The following is a 27,663-nucleotide window of genomic DNA, read 5'->3' as shown; positions in this document are numbered from 1 at the left end:
AATACAGATCAACAAGAACGCTGAAGCAAGGTATGAGTGTCCTATCCTTATCAAACAAGGGCATGCTCAATACATACCTTGGGCAGGACAAGACTTGGACTCTTTAGTCTCCCGCCTCCCAGATATCCATGAAGGAGATGGAAAATGGATCAAAACAGTGGAAGAAGAAACAACAGGAAAGCTTTTGGCCCTAGGTGACATCAAAGCTTTGCTTGCAAAGTGCCTAGGAGCCTCTAAGATGAATGACATCCTCAAGCAGTCTGGCCTTCTTCATGCAGTGGACAGGCCTGGAGCAGATGGAATCTCTTTTGACAAACATCGACATGACATTTGGAAGATACTGAGAGCTGAATACCTGATGCAAACTGACCCAAGCTGCCTGAAGGGGGAGCCAATGGGGGAAGCTGAGAACCCTACCACTTACATCCAGAAACAGCTGAGACGATGGAAAGAAGAATTGGAAAGAGATCCAGAGCAAGATAGAGTACTGACAGCACTCTTCAGAACTGCAATTGTGGAAGCCATGCCTGCACCAGTAAAGCTGAAACTGGAAGATGTGGTAGGTCTGAATTCAAAGTCACACAAAGAATTCAGAGACCATGTGGTTCATGCTGTGGAACAATACAGAAAGCAAGAACTAAAGACGAGAAACCAAGAAAGAGAGCTGTAAAGAAAATTGACTCAGATGCAACTTGAAGAACTACACAACAAGAAGAAAAAGATCCAAGCAGTACAAAAAGAAGACGCCTCAGCTGTTATGGCACCTGTCAATACTTCAGTGCCTGTCAATCCACCAACACCAATGAATGTGGCTGCACCAGCAAATCAGATTGTGACAGCACAGGCGCCACCTGCTGGACCAAACAATGAACCACAAGGACAACCACCAGTGGTCATATATCTCAAGCCAGAGCAAGCAAACAACAGGAACTGGAACAAACAACAACAAGGAGGACGTGGCAGAGGCAAGTCAACAACAACCAACAGAAACCAGGAATATGTTGGGGGTGCAATCAGCCTGGGCACCTCAGAAGTGAGTGTCACATCAATCCTTGGCCACAGAACCTGCCACTGACACCAGGAGTCAATTATGGACAACAACCAGTGCAGAATCCAAGATATGCCTCACACCTCCCCATGTCTGGAAAATATATAAAGACAGTAGGATTCTCGGGGGTAACTCAGCTACTTCCTATGACGACCCCTGTGAGCATAAGCTTAGAAGACACTGAAATAAGATTACCAATTTTAGTTTCAGAACATACACCTGTCAATTTATTGGGTAGGGATGCCATATGTAAATTGAAAATGCAAATATGGTGTACTCCAGATGGAATTTATATAAATGATAGGGCAATAAGGCAAATGAATCTTATAGAATTACAACAAACACAAGAGCCATGTGCTAACATATATTGGTTAGGTGAGTTGAAAGAAGATGTAGAGAAAACACTTAGCAAATGGGGAAGATACATAAGAGAACAACTTTGTGAACCAAGTCTACCAAAAATGTAGAAAAAACACTTACCAAGAAGGGAAGGTCCATATACAGTTGAAAGAGCAACCCCAACAGCAGTACAGGTAGAAGGTAGTACAACTTGGTATCATTTAAATCACTGCACTAGAGTACCCAGACTGAGACCCAGAAGACGAGAAGAACAGAAAGAAGGACAAATAGAAAGTGATGAAGAAGAAGGAAATGAGCAAGTAGAAGAAGGAAATTAGCAAGTAGGAGAAGGAAATGAGCAAGTAGAACCTCCTGTAAAGAGAGCAGAGTCCTGAAGTTTATGAGACTGAGGAGGGAGAAGATGGTAAGGTTAATGAACCTCATTACCCTTTGAAACCAGAAGCTGTAGAAGGAATAAAAAAAAAGACAATTGAGGGATTAATGGCAGCAAGAGTACTCATTGAAACTAATAGATATAGTAACACTCCAATATTGCCGGTAGCTAAAGCAGATAAATTAAAATGGCGTCTGGTACATGATCTGAGAGCAGTGAATGAGATTGTGGAGGACTGGCCTGTTGAGGTTCCAAATCCACATACGCTGTTAACCAATGTTTTATGTGCTGCTAATATAATCCTGATCTCTGACGCACATGGTTTTGACCATTGCGCGAGGGGGGAAGTGATTAGAAAAGTAAAGCGCCAAGGTTTTTGGTCTCCTTATTCTCCTTATTTGCAGGGAATGCTGGTCAAGTATCTATCTGAAACCCCCGTAGCTTATGTAATTGATTGCACATTAGACTTTTGAGTGCTTCAACAAGACAAAAGGGAAAATGACCTGGGAATTCAAGGGAAATTGTGTAGTTATTTGGCATTTAGATACAAATATATATATATATATATATTAATATATCAAGACACAGAAGTGTTTAAATCAGACTATAAAGACAAACATGACAATCATAACGGTTAAGGATAATTGCACAGAAGCTACCATTAGCTTTCCCCTAATTATCATTATGGACGAACAATCAGAAGCAGTGGCAGATGACTATTGGGTATGTGGGGGAAAAAGATTGCGAGCCACACTTCCAAAAGATTGGAAAGGTAACTACAGAGTAAAAAGAGCTTATGAAACAGACCCAGATGTGTATTTAGATTCAATTGGCCAAACTAGAGGGATACCAGGAGAATTTAAAGCAAGAAATGAGATAAAGTCTGGTTTTGAGTCTATATTTGTATGGATAACCCTAAATAATAACTTAGAATGGATCAATTATATTTACTACAATCAGCAGAGATTCATCAATTACACTGATGATGCCTTAAGTGCTCTAGGACAGCAATTAGGTCCCTCAAGTAAAATGGCTTGGCAAAACAGACAAGCTCTGAATTGGCTCATAGCCGAGAAAGGAGGAGTTTGTGTAATGTTTGGTTTTGACTGTTGTACCTACACTCACCTAAAGCATTATTAGGAACACCATACTAATACTGTGTTTGACCCCCTTTCGCCGTCAGAACTGCCTTAATTCTACGTGGCATTGATTCAACAAGGTGCTGAAAGCATTCTTTAGAAATGTTGGCCCATATTGATAGGATAGCATCTTGCAGTTGATGGAGATTTGTGGGATGCACATCCAGGGCACAAAGCTCCCGTTCCACCACATCCCAAAGATGCTCTATTGGGTTGAGATCTGGTGACTGTGGGGGCCATTTTAGTACAGTGAACTCATTGTCATGTTCAAGAAACCAATTTGAAATGATTCGAGCTTTGTGACATGGTGCATTATCCTGCTGGAAGTAGCCATCAGAGGATGGGTACATGGTGGTCATAAAGGGATGGACATGGTCAGAAACAATGCTCAGGTAGGCCGTGGCATTTAAATGATGCCCAATTGGCACTAAGGGGCCTAAAGTGTGCCAAGAAAACATCCCCCACACCATTACACCACCACCACCAGCCTGCACAGTGGTAAAAAGGCATGATGGATCCATGTTCTCATTCTGTTTACGCCAAATTCTGACTCTACCATCTGAATGTCTCAACAGAAATCGAGACTCATCAGACCAGGCAACATTTTTCCAGTCTTCAAACGTCCAATTTTGGTGAGCTCGTGCAAATTGTAGCCTCTTTTTCCTATTTGTAGTGGAGATGAGTGGTACCCGGTGGGGTCTTCTGCTGTTGTAGCCCATCCGCCTCAAAGTTGTGCGTGTTGTGGCTTCACAAATGCTTTGCTGCATACCTCGGTTGTAACGAGTGGTTATTTCAGTCAAAGTTGCTCTTCTATCAGCTTGAATCAGTCGGCCCATTCTCCTCTGACCTCTAGCATCAACAAGGCATTTTCGCCCACAGGACTGCCGCATACTGGATGTTTTTCCCTTTTCACACCATTCTTTGTAAACCCTAGAAATGGTTGTGCGTGAAAATCCCAGTAACTGAGCAGATTGTGAAATACTCAGACCGGCCCGTCTGGCACCAACAACCATGCCACGCTCAAAATTGCTTAAATCACCTTTCTTTCCCATTCTGACATTCAGTTTGGAGTTCAGGAGATTGTCTTGACCAGGACCACACCCCTAAATGCATTGAAGCAACTGCCATGTGATTGGTTGATTAGATAATTGCATTAATGAGAAATTGAACAGGTGTTCCTAATAATCCTTTAGGTGAGTGTATATCCCAAATAATACAGCACCAGATGGATCATTCACCCAAGCAATGGAGAAACTGAAAAATCTGAGAGAGGAAGTGACCAAGAATGCTGGAGCAGATAAGCAGATTGGAGACTGGTTAAATTCAATTTTTTGGGTCTTGGGGGGAGTGGTTGATTAGAGTGGGTATTATAATAGCCATTGCTATTGTTGTGTTTCTTGTACTGTTCTGTTGTGTTGTGCCTTTCATCAGATCCATGCTGGCCAATGCTGCAGCCAAACAGATGCTTAACATATCGATAAAACCAACTGAATTGACATTGGGTATACCCACGAACACACTGTGGACCTGGACTGGACGAATTGGATGACTTGGACGATGCTGTGTAAAACCTTCCTGAATAACAACGGAGTGGTAGGGAAGGGGTGCCTTTTAATTTTTTATAATTTTTTATTTGAACCTTTCATAGAAATATTAGAGAATTTGGATAGTGTAGGTAGGAAGTTAGGGGTACTATGTATTTTCCTTTGGCATATGCCCCTTCCTGAAGTCATTCACTCCTTATATCATTTATTTTGAAATTATTAATTGACTAACTTTAAATGTATAATGTGATTAATGAATGAAAAGGGGGCGATAAGGGTCTTAAGCAGGTCATTGTCCATGTTATGAGACACTGCAACCAAAAAAAGGGCATGATAAAGAAAGATTATGTATTTTTCTCTATTTATTTTATTATATATGATTACGTTGATTAAAATTTCATTGATTACTATAACGATGATTGCTTTATACACTGGGAAATGTCATCAGAAAGAAAGAAGGAAAGAAAGGATCGACGAGCACCTCAGTGCTTAGCAACATGAGTAGATTCAACTGGAGGTTTAAAAACCCATAATCTACTCCAACACCAGATAGGGCTGGAGAAAGCTCCTCTGGCAACGAGGGATAACATCAACAGATAGCGCTCTAGGCTACCGGATATGCCTAGAGTTCCTCTGGCTACGTGGGACAGACCAGTGTTTTACTTTTATTAGATGTGTTTATTAATCATTCATATATTCTACATAACCATGATACCCATGGGCAAGGCTAGAACATTTTGTGCACACGCTTTCATACACAATGATGATTGAATTATTGACCCCCAAAGAGTGTATAGACAGGAAGACAGATTCTTTTACTCTTCTCTAGTCAAGGGTGAGGAGAGATGTTTGGGTCTGGCTTCCTCGGGAGTGCAGTAACATGAAGAAACCAATTGTTAAGAGGTGATGAGGGACCATTATTGGTTCATAGAAAAAGTAGAAGGATGGGTGGACTTATTTAATTGCACTCTGGGTGAAGGATTTGATGGTGAGACTTAATAAAGTCTCAAAGAGGGGAATATATTGTGTAATTCAGTAGTAAAATATAGAAATGTTATAGAAATGTTATTTTGCTAACATTATAAAATATAGAAATGTTATTTCACTTATTTTACTTATTACTAACATTACTAAGAGAATGTAAATCATGGAAGCAATCAATATATTGGATAATGTGTTAAATTAGTCTAAAACTGAATATCTGCATATAGACTGTGAGTTTACATGAGCAGAGGTTGAAAGTTCCAGAACAAAATTCCAGGTGGGGACATCAAGGACATTGAGAAGAATGAAATCATTGAGAAGAATGAAATCGCTTCCAACCAATGGGAGGCCAGATATTTTAAAAAGGGCAGATTGAGCAATATTCTAAAGATATGGCCAATAAAAAAATAGAAAGCGCCAACCTTGAAACATTGTTGATAGTTAGAGGGTATAAAATGTGGCATCTGCTGTTTTGAGCCTCTCTGACTGCACTGACTGCGACCCAGACGAACAACAACCTCTGCTGGGCCACCACACTCATACTTATTTTCTGTATTATTTACTTTATTCCGCCGAAAGTTTGGCGCGTAACTACTCCCGCAGCTTTTGTCACAGACCCACGAATGAGGCGTCAAATCGTGCGGATTATTTGGGAATGGTGTGCTATGACTTTTATAGGGGCCCCAGGGGCGAAAAAGCGGCCAAAAAATCCCATAGACTTAACATTGCAACAAACTTTGACGAGTCATAGCTCAGAGCGAGGATTTCACAGAAACTTGTGATTTGCCACATTTGAAGAGGCTGGTAAGAACATACCTCACAATGGGGTAAAAGTTGCACTCCTGGGGGGCAGGAGCTGCCCAAAATTGCCCATTGACTTACTATGGAGCAGGACGGCCCATGAAATGCATGCGTTTCACCTACTATGGTAAATTGCATAGGGATTTTGTATTGAACATAGCTCTGGATCACAGTATCATAGAGACAAGGGGGCAGGCTCATTTTACTCAGACGACCAATCAATCTCTCAAGATCATTGTGAAGCTATCAAGCCACGCCCTAGCAAGCATTTAGAGCACCTTAGCAACAAGTTCCATAGACATCCATTGAAAGAGATTAAAGGGATATCTCCAGACTGAATTGTCATAGAAACATGAGGGTGTTCTCATTTGACTCGGGGCAGCAAACAGCCAATCATGAATCACCTCAACACTTCCTATCCCCTCCCTAGCAACCATTGTCGAGCACCCTAGCAACCAAAATCCAAAGAGGGATATCTTCCATTCTGAATGTCACAGAGGCATGGGAGTTGGATTAAATCATTCATACTGACAAGCAGCCTTTGGAGTTTTATCATTGGCAGCTGCCAAGCAACTCCATAGCAACCAAATAGAGTACCCTAGCAACCAAAATCCAAAGAGGATTATCTTCCATTCTGAATGTCACAGAGGCATGAGGGTTGGTTAATATCATTCATACTGACAAGCAGCCTTTGGAGTTTTATCATTGGCAATAAAACTAGCAACCGAGTGGCGAGTTTTGCCACTGCAAGCACCCACTCACATTTTCTTCAGGAAATGTACATTCAAGTTATTCTTCTTCTTCCGTGCAAACTTCGGCACGTAACTCGTCCCGCATCGTTTGTCACAGACCCATGAAACAGGCGTCAAATCGTGTGGCCTATTGAGGAATGGTGTGCTATGACTTTTATAAGCGATCGGGTGTACGATGATCGTACAGGGGCGAAAAATCAGCCGAAAAATCCCAGAGACAATGCAATGCTGCCAACTTTGACGGCTCATAGCTCAGAGCGAGAATTTCGTAGAAACTTGTGAATCACCACATTTGAAGAGGCTATCATGCTGTGATAGAACATAACCCATAATGGGGTATAAGCTGTAACCGTGGGGTGCAAGAGCACCCCAAAGTTGCCCCATTGACATACTATGGAGAGGGACGGCCCATTAAACAGCACACAATTGTTCCTACTATGATAATTTACATAGGAATTTTGTACTGAACATAACTCTGCATCACATTGGACTATGGTGGCTGGTGTCTCTTTTTTCACGTTCCGTACAATAGAATCGCCAATAACTAGAGCAGTTTCATCAGGTTTCTAAGTGGGTGCGTCACTGAGTGGGGAGAACCTGTTTGATGTTTTGATCGGAACGGAAGAGTGGTGTTTTGACCCGCGACTAGGCCACCTCACAGTCACCCAGTTACCCTGCTGCACGGGCTCTACCAGAACCTAACAATGTACAGGACTCCCTGAGCTAGTCGCATCCAAAGCAGTATTTACCACCCTCACATTCTTACTGTCCTCAACTAAAGTTTGGATGCGTGTCTCTAATTCTGAAATCTTCTCTGTCAGCTTAACTATTTCGGTGCATTCATCATATGTGTATCCCTCGTCCCCGACAGAGAGAGATAAACTGTACATGTGGCAAACAGTGCAAACAACAATCGCAGGAGAAGAAGCCATTACTCACCGTGATTGAAGAATGATTAGCTTACCACTGTTGTTTTATGAACTTGTGAAAAACGGATCGAGAAAAAAGAAAACAAAAATAGCTGCGAATAGAAACGCGAGTGACAAGCTAACAGGCTAATAATGAATGCTAACGTGCTGCACACACGCTGCACTCGCGCTGTACTCACGTTTTAAAAAGCGAACGATCAAATTAGTTTGATAGATAACACCAGAAATATGGTGGGAATTAACTTATATATTATCACTTTAAACAACAAAGAGTGAAAGATAGAGATTCAACAGAAAAGCGAAGCTACACAGAGCTACAATCGCAAACCTCTCAGCAGCACGACAGAAAGGGACAGGCAGAAGCAATCGATCAGCAATCAATCAAGGATGAGAAGTGAGCACTGCTAGCCTTTGCAAATAAACATTCCACTATTAATACAAGCCTGTTATCTTTGCAGAAAACTACTTGGTTTCAAAGTCAGTCATCTGATTATACTGTGCATAATAAATTCGCACAGATGGGGAGCACGGCAGTATTAAAATAACAGCATAGCTGGTCTCATGCTATAACAAACTTTTTAAGTCCCACTTCTGATTATGAGCTCAACAACTTCAAGTGATCGACTCACATTGCTTTCATACGCAACTTTTAACTACCACATTCCTATTCGCGATCATTTTGAGAGCACTTGAAGGCAGCATCAGTGAAAACACAGAGAGACAATGATAGCTTTAGCAATTAGCCTTATAGAGTGCCAAGAAGCTCTTTCAGAAAGGCAATTTGGAAATCAAACACATAATACTTACTTTGCCTGGAGCTGACATTCGCACACAAAGCGTTGGTATTGATTCCTAAACATTTAAGGGACATTACCGATTTTTTCTGGAATATTTCCTTCGAAAATGAAATTTAACCACAGAGTCCTCGGCTCAGATGGGGGGAAATTATGGCGACTCCTATGTTCATTAGTGCATCCCAAAACACAACACTTGTAAAGCCTCTTTGGCGCTGACATTTTATATATCTCCAGTAATGGTGGACCACAGCTTCTCACTCAGGTTTGTGTTTATGCTAATAGGGCAGAGAGCATCACAAATGGGCAGGACTTTTTTCCCTCGGTGACGTGAACAGAGGGAGAATCTGAAACAGCTCGTTTGGATAGACTGTTTATGATTTATTGGTTTTATACAAAAATGAGTTGGTGCATTTTTAACATTATAGGCTGGTTGTTTTCACATACTGCAGCCACACAACTGTGTTCAAAACACCTTATAAAAGTGATTTTTGCATAATAGGTCCCCTTTAAATAAATATTTTAACGTGCGTGAATCAATCCAACCACTCCTATAGATTTAAATTAAGTTTCACTTTCCATAATCCGTGACCGACAGAGAAGCATCTTGGCGGCTGGGATTTAAAACTTTAACAAGACTCAAACTGACACAGGCAGAGTTAAAGACTGGATTTTTTTCAATCAGGTGGGGCATAAGTGATTTCAAAACATGGAAGCCGGATTATATATTGTGTATTATTTAAATAATAAAAATTTCCATGGGGCAGCTCGGGGGTATCAGGAGCCCTCCGGGGCTAGACACACAGGACAGGACAGGACAGTCCACACAGGACTAGACAAACAGGAACAGGACAACCCACAGGAACAGGAAGCCCTCCTGGGCTAGCTCGGAAGCTGAGGCTTCTTCTGGGAACGACGAGTCTCCATGGACAAGACGAGACCGGACTGGATTAAAACTGCTCCTGTGGACACAACACGACTTAAAACCATGACTCTGGGGACATGGCACGGCACCCCTGGCCATAATGTGGACTGGATCCACGGGGCTTGAGTCGAGCCGCGGACAGCGGGTTGGCTTTCCCTGCGGGCGGCGGACTCGAGGGAGCCGTGGACGGCGGCGTGACTTGAGGGAGCCGTGGACGGTGGGTTGGCTTTCCCCGCGGACGGCGGGTTGGCTTTCCCCACGGACGGCGGCGTCGATCTCCCGCGAACGGCGGGCTGGGTGAGCCGCAGACAGCAGCATCGATCCCCCGTGGACGGCGGGCTGGGTGAGCCGTGGACGGCGGTGTGATAGAGGGAGTGGCAACCCGTGAATAAGACTGACAAACAGGAACAAATAAAAACTTTTAAAAGAGCAAAAACAAAATGAGGTGAGTGGGCACCAGAGGACGGACAGTATCCTATACTCAGTATGTCTGTTGAGGAACCATCAAAATAAAGTGTTAGCATACAGTATATTCAGCAGACACACTACTAATACTCTCATGACTGCTAGTTGACATGTAGTTGCAGAGTTACTTATCAACAGCTGTCTAAAGGGTGCCATCAAAATAATCAAACTGATATTATATATATATATATATATATATATATATAAAAATGTTCAAAGCAAATATGTCATATTACACATTCATCTGATCTGATATCTGATCTTATGGCTGTTTGAGAAAAAATATATATTATTGTTATTATTATTTCTTATAAGTGATCTTTGTCTGTTTTAAGTAAAATAACATAAGTAACGTAGCAAGATATGAGACTTATAATACATTATAACTATGATAAATATAATCCATTTTAACTTGAGCGGATGGATCATGTTCATTGTGTGTTATAAATCATCATACTCTTAAAAACTATAACCACAAATAAGTAACTATTATAATACATTAAAACTGTTCTTATGAATATTCATGAGATGATACAACATATTATAAAATTATTTATAATGCATTATGCATTCATTATAACGCCTTACGAATACCTTTATAATGTCTTATAAATATGGGCTTCATAGAAAGTGTTACCAAAGTTTCCTTTGTAAGGGTAAAAAAGTCCCTGGAAATCAATTTAAATATCACCCCTAATGGAAAAGTTTCTGTCAGTGCTTACACATTTGGGGTTATTTTTCACTTTTAATCCCAGCTTCACTGTATCTTGCAAAGTGTCCTCATGTTTGGTGTCATAGAAAAAACTTTAGCATTTAAAAAAAATAAATAAATAAGAGATTCTGCTTCCAAGGGTGAGCGGCATAGAGTGAGAAAACCATGATCATTGCCACCACAGCACATCAATTTGTGTAAGATAACTTTTAGATATTGCCAATCAGCTGGAATGAAAGCACAAGAAGAAGTTCGTATTGGATGTTTGAGAGGAAAGCAGCCTTTTCATCAGCCTCTCTATAATCCTTGTGTTTCTCTCTTCATCTGTCTGCCTGCAGATGAGGAGAGGTGCCTGTCACTGTGTCTGATTAATGACCCGTCGGAGGCATGTCCAGCCATATTAGGGCCCTATGTATCTAGCAGCGTCTGAATGGGGCAAGGGGCTTTGTTCTGGGAGGAAATGTTCTCAGCACCCTACCGCCATGTGCCACTGAATAGATAAAGATTTATTGTCATCAAAGGCCAGATTAAAGTGCACAACGCTGACATTGATTTTTACAAAGAAAAATGCACATTTTGGGAAACCCATTTTAAATCCCAGTTGAGATATGATCAGCTTATTTGGAAAGGGATAATATGGAATCTTCTCCCAGAATTAACTTTGAAAGAAGTAAATTGTAAATATTGATTTCTGAAATGAACTGTCAATCTTGGTTGTGCCAGATTATTATTCCTGTCATCCAGCTCAACCCTTGGTGACAATAAATTCAGAAATGCTGACAAAGTGGACTGTATAGGATTTCTGTTAGGAGCAGTCAAGCCTGCCTAAACTAGAGGAGGTAATGGTTGTTCAATTTTATCAAATAACGGAGATCTCATCAGAGGCCAAAAAAAAAAAATGAAATGAAATGTCTCTAAATCCGGATCCCTGCTCTTATCCGAGCAAAAATCCTCTGAGTGAAGTAGAGTGCTTTCCATTATTTCAGGTTACTTAATTACGGAAAGGAACATAGAAGCCAATAGCTTGCAAACAAAGCAGGCATTTTCTGGCTTACACTGGGGTTGAGTGTGAGGTGTGATAGGCTGCCTGTGTGTCTAGGGTTATCCTATTACCACTTAAAAGATATGGTGAAAGGCATCAAATCTCACCAACTTTTATTATTTTTTACAACTCAGCCCCACATTTTCAGTGTAGCATCTGACTTTTCACTTTTCTGAATATTTTCCTTATTTACCAATTGTTTTTAAATTATTTAATTATAATTTCCCAGATTTCTTTCTTGCTCTTTTAAAAATAGAAGACCATCAGTTTGTGCATGGATTCCAAACTGATCAAATATATCATGTTAAAGTTATCATGTTATGTATCATATTATAAAGCTTTATGATGATGATTCTGATGATGATTAATGTTAATATTAATACTATAGTGGCAGTTCTCCTGGATCAGTATATGTGTAACAAGATAAATGTTATATAAATATCGGTTCTTAGGTTCTTCAAGTAAATCCTGCTTTAATGAGATCACGCTTCCAATTGGTTGTGCTGGTGGCGCTATTGCCCTGTCTGCAGCAGAGCTATGGAGAACTGGGGCACGTTCAGGCTCACAACGTTTTGCTACGGTTTCCGGATTGAACAACATGTTTCCTGGAAACGGTGTGCAACGGGGTTTGAGATATGTTTTCTCTTGGTTGGTGGGTGTGTCAAAAATGTCAGCCCAATCAGCAGCAACGTGTATATAAACCACACGGTATTAAAGAGACAGATCGCACAATGGGTCCAAGAGAAGTCATTTAATATGTGTCCGCTGCAGCTCGGTATACGCAACAATTGAAGATATTAGAAGACATGTTTGTTGTAAGAGTTTTATTGTAACATAGCATATCAACATGATGATGATGAATTTGTAAGTAAATGCAATTAACATCAAAATAAATTCACAAGAGCAAGTATATTGTTTGCACATGTTTATTTACATTAAAAGCAAAATAACTTAAATAATAAGAGCACAAGTATAGATCTGGAACTTCTTTATGTCTGTCTAAATATGTAGTAATTGCAACATCTGGTCCATATCCTTTCCTTAGGAAGGTGTGCTAGACACTGATTAATGTAACATAAAAATACTATACATATTGATATATTTTGCTATTGTATTGTGGAGTGACACTTTCATAAACTTTTCTATGCTCCTCTGATTATGTAATGGTAAATATTACAATATCATAGCACAACAACAGTGATCAGCATTATTTGCCGTTCTTTATCTGCCCCGGGAGTTTTCATCGATCATTGTTACTGCTGTGTACATTCCACCACAGGCAGACACCTAAGCTTTGTCTAAGCTTCACGATGTGCTCAGCGGCTACATTAACAAACATCCTGACGCTGCCTTTATCATCGCGAGAGACTTTAACAAAGCCAACCTCAGGCAGGTCATGCCAAACTTTCATCAACATGAAACATGTATCCTGTCCAACTAGAGGACCAAACACACTGGATCATTGGTACACTCAGTTCAAGACTGCCTACAAAGCCCACTCACTACCCGCTTTTGGCAAATTGGACCATGCTGCCATTTTCCTCACACCGGAATATAAACAAAGGCTCGTTTAGGATTAATGAATGATGCATTTATATAGCGCATTTATTGTGTATTGCCGTACACCCAAAGCGCTTTACAATCATGTGGGGGTCTCTCCTCAATCACCACCAGTGTGCAGCATCCACTTGGATGATGCGACGGCAGCCACAGCACAACGGCGCCAGTGCGCTCACCACACACCAGCTACAGGTGGAGAGGAGAGTGTGATAGAGCCAATCGAGTGGATGGGGATTACTAGGAGGCCATGATTGATAAGGGCCAGTGGAGGGAATTTGGCCAGGACACCGGGGTTACACCCCTACTCTTACGAGAAGTGCCATGGGATTTTTATCGACCACAGAGAGTCAGGACCTCGGTTTAACGTCTCATCCGAAAGACGGTGCTTTTTACAGTATAGTGTCCCCGTCACTATACTGGGGTGTTAGGACCCACACAGACCACAGGGTGAGCACCCCCTGCTGGCCTCACTAACACCTCTTCCAACAGCAACCTAGTTTTCCCAAGAGATCTCCCATCCAGGTACTGACCAGCTCAACCCTCCTTAGCTTCAGTGGGCAACCTGTCTTGGGCTGCAGGGTGATATGGCTGTGGATCCTCCGGTGCAGAGAGTAGTGACGCGCTGGTCCTCCCACAGGCTATGCTGCAGGCGGCTCTTGATGACGTCGACTGGGACATGTGCTGGGCGAGTTCTTCTGACGTCAGCGAGTTCACGGATGTAGCATTAAGCTTTGTAAACACGCTAACCGAGCAAGCTACAGAAACAATAACTATAAGGACATTCTCCAATCAGAAACCGTGGGTGGACAGAACAATCCGTGCTGCGGTTAACACACGCACTGCCGCTTACAATGAGGCTCTTCTGACCAGGAATATGAGCGAGTACAAAGCATCGTGCTATGCTCTCCGACGCGCAGTAAGAGCCGCTAAACACAGATACAGAGAGAGAATTGAGTCTCATTTCCAGCTCAATGACTCTCGACGGATGTGGCAGGGACTGAGGACCATCTGTGCCTTCGGAAACAAATCCTCCGCGGAGGTGAGAGCAGATCCGTTGCTGGCCGACGAGTTAAACAACTTCTAAGGCCGCTTCGATTGCAACGGCGGCAGCGTGTCTCTGCCATCGAGTGCGTCAGGAAGCAGCAGGCAGAGCAGCAATGGTCCTGTAATCACCGTGTCGGAGGATGAGGTTCGGAGGGCGCTAAAGAAAGTGAACATCAGGAAAGCAGCCAGACCTGATGGGATAACCGGCCATGTTCTGAGGTCCTGCCCTGATCAGCTCGCTGGTTTGTTCACTTCCATCTTTAATGAGTCCCTTGCTACCTCCGTGGTTCCCACCTCATTCAAAAAATCTGTCATTATCCCTCTGCCAAAGAACAATAAACCCTCTTGCCTGAATGACTATCGCCCAGTTGCCCTCACATCTATAGTCATGAAGGTTTTTGAGATACTTGTAAAGAGCCACATCTGCACCTCCATCCCTGATACTTTGGACCCTCTTCAGTTTGCCTATCACCCAAATAGATCTACTGACAATGCCATCTCTCACGTCCTCCACTCTTCCCTCATACACTTGGACAGCAACAATGGGAATTATGTAAGGCTGCTATTCATTGACTATAGTTCAGCTTTCAGCACTATAGTCCCCATCAAGCTGGCTTCTAAACTCACAGACCTCGGCCTAAACTCCTCACTCTGTGACTGGATTCAAGACTTCCTCACCGGCAGACCTCAAGTGGTGAAAGTTGGTCAGTTCACCTCAAACTCCATCACTCTGAACATAGGAGCCCCACAGGGCTGTGTCCTGAGTCCCCTGCTCTACTCTCTCTACACGCATGACTGCGTGTCCTCTCACAGCTCCACATCTATTATCAAATTCGCTGATGATACTGTGGTTCTGGGCCTCATCTCCAACAACGATGAGACCGCATACTTGGATGAGGTAGAGAGACTCACATCATGGTGCCAGGACAACTGTCTCTCTCTGAATGTGAGCAAAACTAAAGAGCTGATCGTGGACTTTAGGAAGAGACAGCAGCAGCCCTACACTCCTCTTATGATCAGTGGGACCCCTGTGGAGAGGGTGAGTAGCTTCAAGTACCTCGGTGTAAACATCTCCGAGAACCTGACTTTGACTACACACATCCAAACACAGGTTAAGAAAGCCAGGCAAAGACTGTACAATCTGCGACAGCTGAGGAAATTCAGGGTCTCACCAGCAATCCTGAAAACTTTCTATTCAGGGACCATAGAAAGTGTATTGACTCAGCTCCAATGAACAGCTCCAATCAGGACTGCAAAGCACTACAGAGAGTTGTGCGCTTAGCTGAGCGCATCTCAGGGTCTGCTCTCCCCTCTCTGCAGGACATCTACCTCAAATGCTGCAAAAATAGAGCTGTCAAAATCATCAAGGACTCTAATCACCCTGGTAACCGTCTATTCACTTTGCTTCCATCTGGTAAGCGCTTCCGTAGCCTGATGGCAAAAACTGAGAGACTTAGAAGGAGCTTCTTCCCGCAGGCCATCAGGCTCCTAAACTCTAACTCTGTGTCATAACATCACTTGACTCCATGTAAATATCACCATATTAATAAGCTACTCATGTAACAATGAGTCAGAAGCGATCGGATCCATTTGCAATGTTTAATAATGATAAGGATAATAATCAGAGTCAAACAAGCAGAGGTCATACAACGGCGTCAGGAATGTCACAGGTATCAGAATCGTAAGCGTGTATCAGGCAGAGGTCATACAACAGCGTCAGGAATATCACAGGAATCAGAATCATAAACTTATACCAGGCAGAAGGTCAGGGCAGGCGGCAGAGAATCACAGGAGTATCAACAGTCCGGGGTAATGCACAGAGATAACAATCAGAGAAACGCTCAGAAATGTCAGACAGGCTAAACAAGACTTCGCACAGACTAGAGTGTGAGTGTGGCTTAAGTAGAGATGGTGATGAGAATCACCTGGCGGTGATTAGTCCTAGGTAAGGGGCAGATGGGAAATGGAGTTCATGAAACAGTCAATACTCGGGTGAGGGTGCCTTCTGGTGGCGATCGGAGAGAGCCACAGAGGCCTGGCTTGTGACAGAGCCCCTCCCCTGCGAGCGGCTCCCGAAGCGAGAACGATCCGGACGCCGAGGTCTTCCACGGGGTCTTGGGGCTGGTTTGTCCGGGTGGTCTTGATGAAATTCGTTGATGAGGTTGGGATCCAAGATGTCCTGAGACTTTACCCAGCACCGTTCCTCGGGACCATACCCCTCCCAGTCAATGAGGTACTGGAGCTCCCTACCTCGGCGTCGTGAATCCAGGATCTCTCGAACAAGATAAGCCTCCTCGCCTTCCACGATGATGGGAGGGGTACTCTCCACAGCGGCCTCGTCCTGGTCCCTCTCGGACCACCAGCGGGCTTGAACAGAGAGACATGAAAAGTGGGTGAGATACGATAATTGGCGGGTAATGCTAAACGGAAAGAAACAGGAGTAATTTGTCTTAATATTTTGAATGGACCCACGAACCTAGGATTGAGCTTTTTGCATGGGCGACGGAGACGAAGATCCCGGGTTGACAGCCACACCCACTGTCCAGGAGCGTAAGTGGGTCCTTCTCGACGACGACGATCCGCTTGCTCCTTTACTTGACGAACTGCTCTTTGAAGATGAACATGAGCCAAATCCCAAGTTTCCTCACTTCTCCTTAACCAATCATTGACGGCTGGAAGTTCAGATGGCTCGCCAGACCAGGGGAAGAGTGGAGGTTGAAATCCCAGAACACATTGAAAGGGTGTGAGACCTGTGGCAGCTTTTCTTAGGGAGTTTTGTGCATACTCAGCCCAGAATAGATATCTGCTCCAGTCGGTTTGATTATTGTGACAGTAGGCTCGCAGGAATCGGGTGAGCTCCTGGTTCAATCGTTCGACTTGGCCGTTGGATTCTGGATGGTACCCTGAGGTCAGACTGACGTTGATATTCAGTTGTTGGCAGAAAGCTTTCCAGACGCGTGAAGTGAATTGGGGTCCTCTATCGGAGACAACATCTTCGGGGAGACCATAAAACCTGAATACTTGCTGTAGAAGTGCCTCTGCTGTTTCAAATGCGGTGGGAAGTTTAGTGAGAGGGATTAGACGGCATGCCTTAGAGAATCTGTCAATGACTGTGAGGATGGTAGTGAAATGATTGGAGCTGGGTAGATCAGTTACGAAATCTATTGCAATGTGAGACCAAGGTCGTTGTGGTATGGGAAGTGGATGAAGAAGTCCTGCTGGTCGTTGATGGCTAGATTTGGTTATGTTGCAGGTCTCACACCTTTGGACAAACTGAGTGACATCGGATGATAGAGTGGGCCACCAGAAGCGGTTCGTGACAAGTTCAATTGTTGCATTGATACCTGGATGGCCGGCGTTGGGTAATTCGTGGACCCACTGCATCACTCTGGGACGCATGTCAGTGGGGACGTAAGTCAAATTAGGTGGGCATTCAACAGGAGCTGGTTCGTTTCTTTGGGCTTCTGAGATCTCAGTCATTAAATCCCATTGTACTGGTGCTAGGATGATTTTGGGAGGTAAAATGGGTTCATTGGCCTGAGGAGTAGGAAGGTGGTCGAATTGTCTGGATAAAGCATCTGCTTTGCCATTCTTAGATCCAGGACGATAGGTTACTTTGAAATCGAAACGTGAGAAGAATAAAGACCACCTTGCCTGTCTGGGATTGAGTCTTTTAGCAGATCTGATATATTCGAGGTTGCGATGATCAGTGAGCACTAGAAAGGGTACTTTAGCCCCCTCCAACCAATGCCGCCATTCCTCGAACGCGGCCTTCATGGCTAACAGTTCTCTGTCCCCCACATCATAATTCCTCTCTGCAGAGTTGAGTTTGCGTGAGTAGAAGGCGCATGGGTAAAGCTTGGGTGGAATGCCCTGACGTTGAGAAAGAACTGCCCCTATGCCTGTGTTGGAGGCGTCGACCTCTACCGTGAACTCGATATCGGGATTGGGGTGACGAAGAATGGGAGCGGAAGTGAATCGTTCTTTTAGCTGTTGAAAGGATTGTTCGCCAGCCTGGGTCCATTTCAGCCGTTGTGTAGCTCCCTGGAGCATGGATGTGAGAGGGGCTGAGACCATACTAAAGTTCTTGATGAAACGACGATAGAAGTTAGCGAATCCGAGGAAACGTTGAAGTTCCTTCACCGTTGAGGGCTTGGGCCAATTGAGTACTGATTGCACCTTATGATCATCCATAGTGACTCCTTCTGAGCTGATGACATATCCTAAGAACGCGACCTGAGTTTGATGGAACTCACACTTCTGCAGTTTGGCGTATAATTGGTGTTGGATGAGTCTTTTAAGAACTGTTCTGACGTGTTGGATATGGGAGTTGAGAGTCTGAGAGTCTGAGTAAATCAATATGTCATCGATGTAGACTATGACGAATTGGTTAAGCAGGTCCCGGAAGACATCATTGACAAAGGCTTGAAAGACTGACGGACTGTTGGCAAGGCCGAAGGGCATAACCCGATATTCATAGTGCCCGGATGTGGTTGAGAAAGCCGTTTTCCATTCGTCCCCCTCTCTAATGCGAATTAAATTGTAAACGCTGCGAAGGTCCAGCTTTGTGAAGTACTTAGCAGAGCGTAGTTGTTCCAAGGCAGATGGGACTAAAGGTAAGGGGTAGCGAAACTTCACTGTTATCTCGTTGAGGGCACGATAATCAATGCAGGGTCGTAGACTGCCATCTTTCTTTTTTACGAAGAAGAAGCCTGCTGATGCTGGGGACTTAGAGGGTACAATGAACCCCTTGGCTAATTCCTCCTCAATGTACTGCTTCATGGTTTCTGATTCGGGTTGTGACAAAGGAAAGATTCTGCCCTTGGGTGGTGATGACCCTGGAATCAGGTCGATGGCACAGTCGTTGGTACGATGTGGGGGTAATTTAGAGGCCTTGCTCTTACTGAACGCTTCGGAAAGATCCTGATAGTCAATGGGAATCGTAGAACAGTCTTGGTCCTCGGATTTCTCCTTAACGGGAATTACAACAGGCTTTAGCTCTGACTTAAGGCAATTCGCTTGACAATACTCCGACCACTGAAGAATTTGTTGTGAGGACCATGAAATTCGGGGGTTGTGCTTCTCCAGCCAAGGTAGGCCCAGGATGACAGGATTGCGTGGGGATTCTATGGCAAATAGCCTGATTAATTCGGTGTGGAGAACGCCAGTTTGAAGCTTTAACTTGGGGGTCAAAAACTTGATACTTCCAGAACCCAGCGGTCTTCCATCTAGCGCCTCCACCGCTACCCGTGATTCACATGAAAGGAGAGAAATATCATGAGCTTTAGCGAAAGAGACGTCAATAAAGTTTCCTGCCGCTCCAGAATCAATCATAGCTACTGTCTCTAGGGATTTATCGTTGCAGTAAATAGTTATAGGAATTTCAAAAGTATGGGTAGTAGGAGAATTGGAACTCACCGCAGTTTGATTTTGACGAGCTGGGCGAATGGTGCAGGTTGCCCTCAGATGTCCTGACTCTCCACAGTATAGACATAGATGTTGTCGAATTCGTCTTTCCCTCTCCTCAGCAGAGATATGAGTAACACCGATCTGCATGGGTTCTGTCTCTTTGATACTGTGGTCCATCGCAATTGGTGCAAGAGCTCGAGCTCCCCGTCTTGAACGAATTAGATTGTCGACTCGGATAGTTAGTTCCATAAACTGCTCCAAAGTTTTGCCCTCGTCCCGACATGCCAACTCAGCTTGGAGCTCCTCATTCAAACCCTTGCGATACAGTAACTTTAAAGGTCCATTCTCCCATCCAGTTTGTGCAGCAAGAGTACGAAATGTGAGGGTGTAATCTGCCGCTGTTTTATTGCCCTGGTGCAGTGATATCAGCTCCTCTCCTACCTCCTTTCCACTGGCGGAATGTTCAAATACTTCCCGGAACTGACGCATGAATATGTTGTAGGATGGAAAGGATGAGTTATTTCCCTCCCATACAGCGGTTGCCCAGTCCAATGCTCTTCCGGTGAGTAACGAGCAGATGAACGAAACTTGACTTTTATCTGTGGGAAAAATGGCAGGTTGTTGGTTGATGTATATGGAGCATTGCATCAAAAATCCCTTACATTTTCCCGGGGTGCCATCGTATTTGTCTGGGAGAGATAACTGAAGACTGGGTGAGGCAGGAGGCGTTGAAGAAACATTAGGCGGCGGTGGGGGCGTGGCCGGCATGGCGTTTGTGAGCGGGACAGCCAGATGCAGCGTTTGCAGTGTCTTCACCAACTCCTCAGTGAGTGAAGTTAGTTTCTGCAGTTGTTGATGGTGTGCTGCTAACATTGAGCCTTGAGCTGAGACCTCCGAATTCAGCTGAGTCCACATTGCTGGATCCTGTTGTGGCGAAGTCTTCTGTAACAATGAGTCAGAAGCGATCGGATCCATTTGCAATGTTTAATAATGATAAGGATAATAATCAGATTCAAACAAGCAGAGGTCATACAACGGCGTCAGGAATGTCACAGGTATCAGAATCGTAAGCGTGTATCAGGCAGAGGTCATACAACAGCGTCAGGAATATCACAGGAATCAGAATCATAAACTTATACCAGGCAGAAGGTCAGGGCAGGCAGCAGAGAATCACAGGAGTATCAACAGTCCGGGGTAATGCACAGAGATAACAATCAGAGAAACGCTCAGAAATGTCAGACAGGCTAAACAAGACTTCGCACAGACTAGAGTGTGAGTGTGGCTTAAGTAGAGATGGTGATGAGAATCACCTGGCGGTGATTAGTCCTAGGTAAGGGGCAGATGGGAAATGGAGTTCATGAAACAGTCAATACTCGGGTGAGGGTGCCCTCTGGTGGCGATCGGAGAGAGCCACAGAGGCCTGGCTTGTGACAACTCATAATTTTTCTCTACCTCATATTGCTGCTATTTAAATACCCTGTACAACTTTTTTGCTAATTTTTTTGCACATTCGTCTTTATTACTATTTAAGTCAACGACATATTGACCTGCACATTTATATTTATATTTTTTTTATCTTTAATTTAATTTTATTCTACTTTTCTTTTTCTTAATATTTGTATTCTATATAATTGTACTGTCCTTGGAGCGGACCTGACCTACATTTCACTGCTGGTTATACTCTGTAATTGTGTATGTGACAAATAAAAATCTTGAATCTTAAATCTTGAATCTAAAAAATAAATAAATAAATCATTTTTATATTGAACCAACCTCATACCAAGACAATGCTTGCTCAGTGATCAATAAGACTGTCAGTCAGGCAGATAGATAGGCATAATAGTTCAGTTTAATTGTTTATTCAACAACTGTTCCAAACCAATTTGGCAACAAAAATCAGTATCGTTTACAGGGCCAGAGTTACATTTTATTGTGACATACTAGGCAAAAGAAATGTTTGCTGTCGGCCGGAAACCTTATAGTGGTCGTTGGTATTGTGGCTTTATTGTATACAGATACATTTATATAAATGGTAACACTTCACAATAAGGTTCATTAGTTAACGTGTACTAAGAATGAACAAAACTTCTGCAGCATTTACTAATGTTAATTTCAACATTTACTAATGCATTACAGTTTTTCTCAGTCACTTTGGTGCATTTCTCAGATCAGAAATGAAATTAATCTAGTCAATTGTGCACATAATAAAAGCAGTTTTTCATTCTTTTGATCAAGTTGCAATTGCTTTGGTACATTCATGCAAATGATTATGTATATTTGTCTGCGTTTTCTTACATTACCAGTTGCTAATGTCATGTTGCTCAATATGTATTATAATTAGGTCATCGTATAAGTCATTAAATGCAAAATGGTTGATCTAGTTGTCTTAAACTGTCAAGCACATTTTCTACACATTTCTATTAGACTTTTTGTAAATTTGCCATGGATTGTGCAGATGAATCTTGACTTTCACTAATGAAGAGAATGTAGATCAACCAATGATAAACCAGTTCTCTGAAATGCCTCATGCAGTGCTGCATGCAAAGGCAAAGCTCTGCCTGTGTTTGCCTTTCTAATTTTGTATTTTCGCCTTTGTGCCCATATTTATTTTTCTCTTCTATATCACAATGATGTTGTAATGCATTTATTTATTTTTTGGTCAGACCACTATTAAAAGTGTAACTGTGAATCCGGTCAAGTCTCTTTCAATCAATATCCCACATACAGTAATGTGTAAATTTGTACTTTTAAAATGGATATACGGTATGGCATAGATAAGAAGTGCAGCCTTTTGCATTTCAGTACAGTGACTGTTAGTATTACATGATATAAACTATGGTAAGTTTGGATGACAGAGTACACTGTTATATTGTTTTATTTGCTATACCGGATTAAAGGGCTAAAACCTATGATTCACATCTATAACACCCATGAATAATTCTTTAACCTTTTAGTCAAATAGATGTTGGCAAAAGTTTCAAGTCCTTTCTCCCAGTGTCTGTCCTGGCTCAGTCGCGTTCAGACCACTTGAAGCTCAAAACAACGTTTCATTCAGGTTCTGATAACTGGTTATTATTGATTAATCACTCAGAGACTTATTTTAAAAGTTTAAAGAATCACCAATACAATGGTTTTGTTTTAGTAAAAACAATAACTGATAAGCACATAAAAATAACGGAGTAAAAATCTTCACCACAAATGTCGGCCTCGTACATCCATTTTATAAGCATTTTATAGCCTTGCATATCATTTGCATTAGTCTTATTAAAACCTCCCATCACTCTCCCTCCTTCTGCCCCTGTCTGTGTCTTCCCCCTCCTCCCGTGCAGGCAGGAAACACAACTTTTGTCACAGAGGTTACACAAGACAGAGTAAAAAGTTCAGAAGGAAAGAAAAATTGTAACATCTCTAGATAGTAAGCATGTCACAGAAGCAGCCGGACACAAAGGTAAGTGATAACACTGACTTTTTCCAAAGTGAAGGTGCAGGAGATCGTGATGAGAGGTGAGTACTATATCTTGAGGCTGGATGTCTGAGAGACAGGCAACTGAACTGATACTGTCCTTTTGCTTCACAGGTTGACAGAGCAAGACTTATGAAGAGAGCCGGAGTCAGATGAGGTAATTCCCAACAGAGACGAGTCTGCAGACAGGGGAGACAACAGGACGGAGAACAGAAGGTAAGTCTAAGAGGTAAGTAGTCAGAAGGTATACTCATCAGCTTGTGGTGCGTTGTAGAGGAGTCCACATTGAAGCAACGAGATCGGACAGCTACTGTGACTGAGGTGAGTGATTTTAAAGTGTCCTTGATGATGGTGGTGACGAGGTGCAGGTGTGAGTGATTAAGAATGCAGGTGAGGCTGATCGTGGGAGTTGAGTGGGATGAGAGCCTGGCCGTGCTGTTACAAAGCATGCCTATTGCTATTTTAAACTATAAGAAAAAATTGCAACACCTTCAAAAAACATAAGCGAGTCATGAGCATATGTCTAAACCGCAATATCACACCTCTAGTAGGTGCGAACAACACCTTACGCTTCGTGTTAACTAGACGTTCCATTCTGCACACATGTTGCAAAATGCATCTCCTTGTTTTTAACCGTCCTTTTACAAAACAAGCAAAGTAACCATATAGCAATTGAAACCATAAAGCAATCAACATCTGTGATCTCAAAATATAAGGCACATTCTTAATATAGCACTTGACATTTGTATTTCTATTACAGAAGTTTAAAGTTCAATTTTTCCTAAAGCATTTGTCAACATTTGTAATTCAGCTGAGAAATCATGCAATTCAATTATTTTTCTCATTAACTTCATTATTCTCTTATTCATTGATTCTTGTTTCCTCATTAACTTCAGAATTGCCCTCATTTTGAAGAAGATCTTTCGGTCTTCCGGCTCTCTTCTGGGCCCGTTTGCGACTTTCCTTCTTCTCCTGCTTCTTGACCTTCCTATTCCAGTCTCATTGAATTCCCTGGACTAAAAGATCATCGAAATCAATTTCTATCGTGTCTGACCGTTTCATTCATTCCTATTAGAGGATTGATCAGGAAATTACGTCTCAGTTAGGTCGGGATATAATTCTACACCCTCTCTCGCCATTTCCTGGTCGCATTCTCTCGTAAATTGCCCATCTACTGGTAGTCTATCTTCAACGCATATCATAAAAGTTGTGCCAACTTTCACTCGTGAACTTTTTCTCTACGTACACATCAAAAATATTTCTGCATTTCTTATAAATTCCTACAAATTTCGTCATTTCCCAAATGGGAAAAGGGCATTGTTTTCTAAGATTATCGTGTAAAAGGCATTTTTTAATGTTCTCATCTCTTTCCACAAAGGTGCTGTCAAGGAAAAATAAACTCTTCCTATGGTCCGGGGCCGATAAAAAGCCGCATCAAGGAACCATCCTAGAGTTTTCCTGGCCATACAGCCTCCCTTCTCTTGAATCATTACTGCAGATGCCTGTAAAAGAAATTTGGACCATCAATGAAAGCCAAGCTGTACTCCTGTACTCAAAATTACTTTTTCTGTTTTGAATTCTTTGCCATCCCAAGCTTCTTATTCTTGTTGATCCAAATATTCAAATGATTCAAATACTATCACTGACCGCCCTGTTTCACCTTTTGATCGCTCATATTGTCACCCTATTACACATAATTTAACCCACCAGGGTATTTGGAGCACACCATTGTCATCTTTTTGCAATACTATTTCAGTAAAACCGTGCATTTGTATGTAATTGCCGTTTCTCATTCAGTCCTTGCTGTCATGGAATGCACTTGGCTCCATATAGGAACTTCTCTCCCCAATCCGTCAATTATATTACAATTAGGTCTTTTGAAAGGCTCCTGAAAGTCAGGCAAAAAAATGGATTGGCTGAGTTCATATTCACCGTTCTTTTACAAAATTCTTCACATTGTTTGATTTATGCATTTTATCCCATCTATTCATGAAAATCATAATTCCCATCAAAAGAATATTAGCATTGTGTAAATAGCATCCTAACAAAAAAGCACTTAAATTTATGGACCCCACAATTATCCACAAACTTGCTTCTCTTCCATATCTAGCTATCAATACTCCCATCAGGTATAATTGCGTCAATGAAAATTATTGCCATTTCACACCACATAGCAAAGTCATCTTTTTCGACCATTTTTATAGTTACATCAATGCACAGTTTATATACACTTGTTATAGTCAGTGCTATCATTCCCCTAATAACGAGTATTTTACTCCATCCTTCAGATACCACAATTAGATTATAAAACAAAATAATTTTACTAATTCTTTTCATCAAAATTATTCTGCTCATTTGAAAAAATGAAACTGTTAAATGCCACCAGAGATTTTTGTTTACTCCTTGTATTAACATCCATAGAATATAAATTCCGCTTTCACAAACCTGGATAAAAGTTTTGTGAACTGCTTGAGGAATTTCTCCAACGCCAATAGCCGTTCCATTGCTGGTTTGATTGTTTGTCCCATTGGATGCCATATTTAGCTTTATCAAATTTAGATCTCTGTTTGTCTTATCAGGAACAACTGAATTCTCAAAAAGATTTTTTTTTTTTAAATATGTTCAATTATATTTATCTTTGAAGTTCAAAGTTATGATATTGTTAGTTACCCCCCTCAATTCATGAGTGGTCTTTTTGTCCGTTATACATACCCTATATTTTCTATATGTTCTTGACCCCTCCTATTTCCTTTCTGCTATCTCGCTTTTCTGCTATCTAATGCTTTTCTGTTTTTTTTCTGCTACGTTTGTGCTTTTTATCTTGAAAGTCAATCAGCTTCTCTAACCCTGCTAATTGTAACGCCACACCAGCAGAGGGAGCTCTTGCCCTAGTACAGACTGTTACTGCTCCCTCTGCTTCTATGGTTACTTCCTGTTTGGCGGCCATATAAAGAGGGCCATGCCAAACAGGCCTTTGCGAAGTCTTGTTTCCCTGTGTTTGGACATTACTGAGCGTTTTCATTGCCTTGTTTTTGCCTTGCCTGTGTTTCGGACTCTGGATTGTTTTTCTGGTTTTTGATTGTTTGCCGCCTGCCTTGACCATTGCCTGTGTTTCTGTTTACTCTCTGGCCTTGCCCTGGATGTTATTGTTTGCTGGTGATCGACCCTGCCTGCCTTGACCACGATCTGTATAATAAAGCTTGCGTTTGGATCTTATCCCTGTTGTCACGCTCCTGTCCTCATTACAGAAGACTTCGCCTACCACAGATCCAGCAGCTTTACTATCTACCATGAATCCTGAGGATTGTCTCGTGCGCCTCCGTCAAGGTGAGCTGCCCATTGAAGATTATGTGGCTAAGTTTTGTGAACTTTCCTACCAGACAGACTTTAAGGAAAGCTTCTTGAAAGACATTTTTCGGTTTGGACTAAGTAAGGAAATATCATGCTTAATGCCACGAAATACCCATCACTGGACTCTTACTCGTTATATTGACTTTGCTTTGTGTTTGAGTGGCTCTGCACTTACTGTGGGGACTGCTGATGAGGAACCCGGCTATCCTCCGGCATCCTCCACACCAGAGTATTTGGACGTCATGTCTGGAATTATTCACGTCACGTCAGAGTCTACACAGCCTGCTCATGTCATTCCTGCCAAGCCAAGGCGAGCTCACGTCAAGCCTAAGTCTACTCACGTCACGCTTTCCAAGCCACAGTCTGTTCAGGTCAGGCCTGCCAAGTCACACTCTGCTCATGTCATGCCTGCCAAGCCACAGTCTGCTTACGTCACGTCTGCTAAGCCACAGCCTGCAAATGTTGCGTCTGTCAAGCCAAATCCTGCTAACATCATGCCTTCTAACCCGGAACCTGCCAACATCATGTCTGCTACACCAGGACCTGCTCACGTCATGCCAGTTAAGTCAGTTTTATCCTGTCATGTTTAACACGTTACTGTCTGATTACATGTCTACCAACCCAGAGTCTGATAACGACATGTCTGCTACCCCAGGGCCTGCTCACGTTATGCTGGCTACTCAGGAGATTCTCCATAACATGGCCGCTATTCAAGAGCTCCATCGTAAGATAGCTGCTACACAAGAGTCTCTTGGGAAAATGGCCGCAGTTTTAGAGTCTGCTCACGTCATGCCTGCCCAGCCAGAGCCTACTCGCGTCATGCCTGCCCAGCCAGAGCCTGCTCGCGTCATGCCTGCTCACGGCATGCCTGCCCAGCCAGAGTCTACAGGGCCTACTCCCATCACGCCTGAGTCCTCTGCCAGGATGGCCACCATGCCTGTGCCTCGCCATGTCACAGCTGTCAATCC

This window comes from Barbus barbus (genome assembly GCF_936440315.1).
Source record: "Barbus barbus genome assembly, chromosome: 12".
NCBI lineage: Eukaryota > Metazoa > Chordata > Actinopteri > Cypriniformes > Cyprinidae > Barbus > Barbus barbus.
This window is presented reverse-complemented; position numbering follows the sequence as displayed.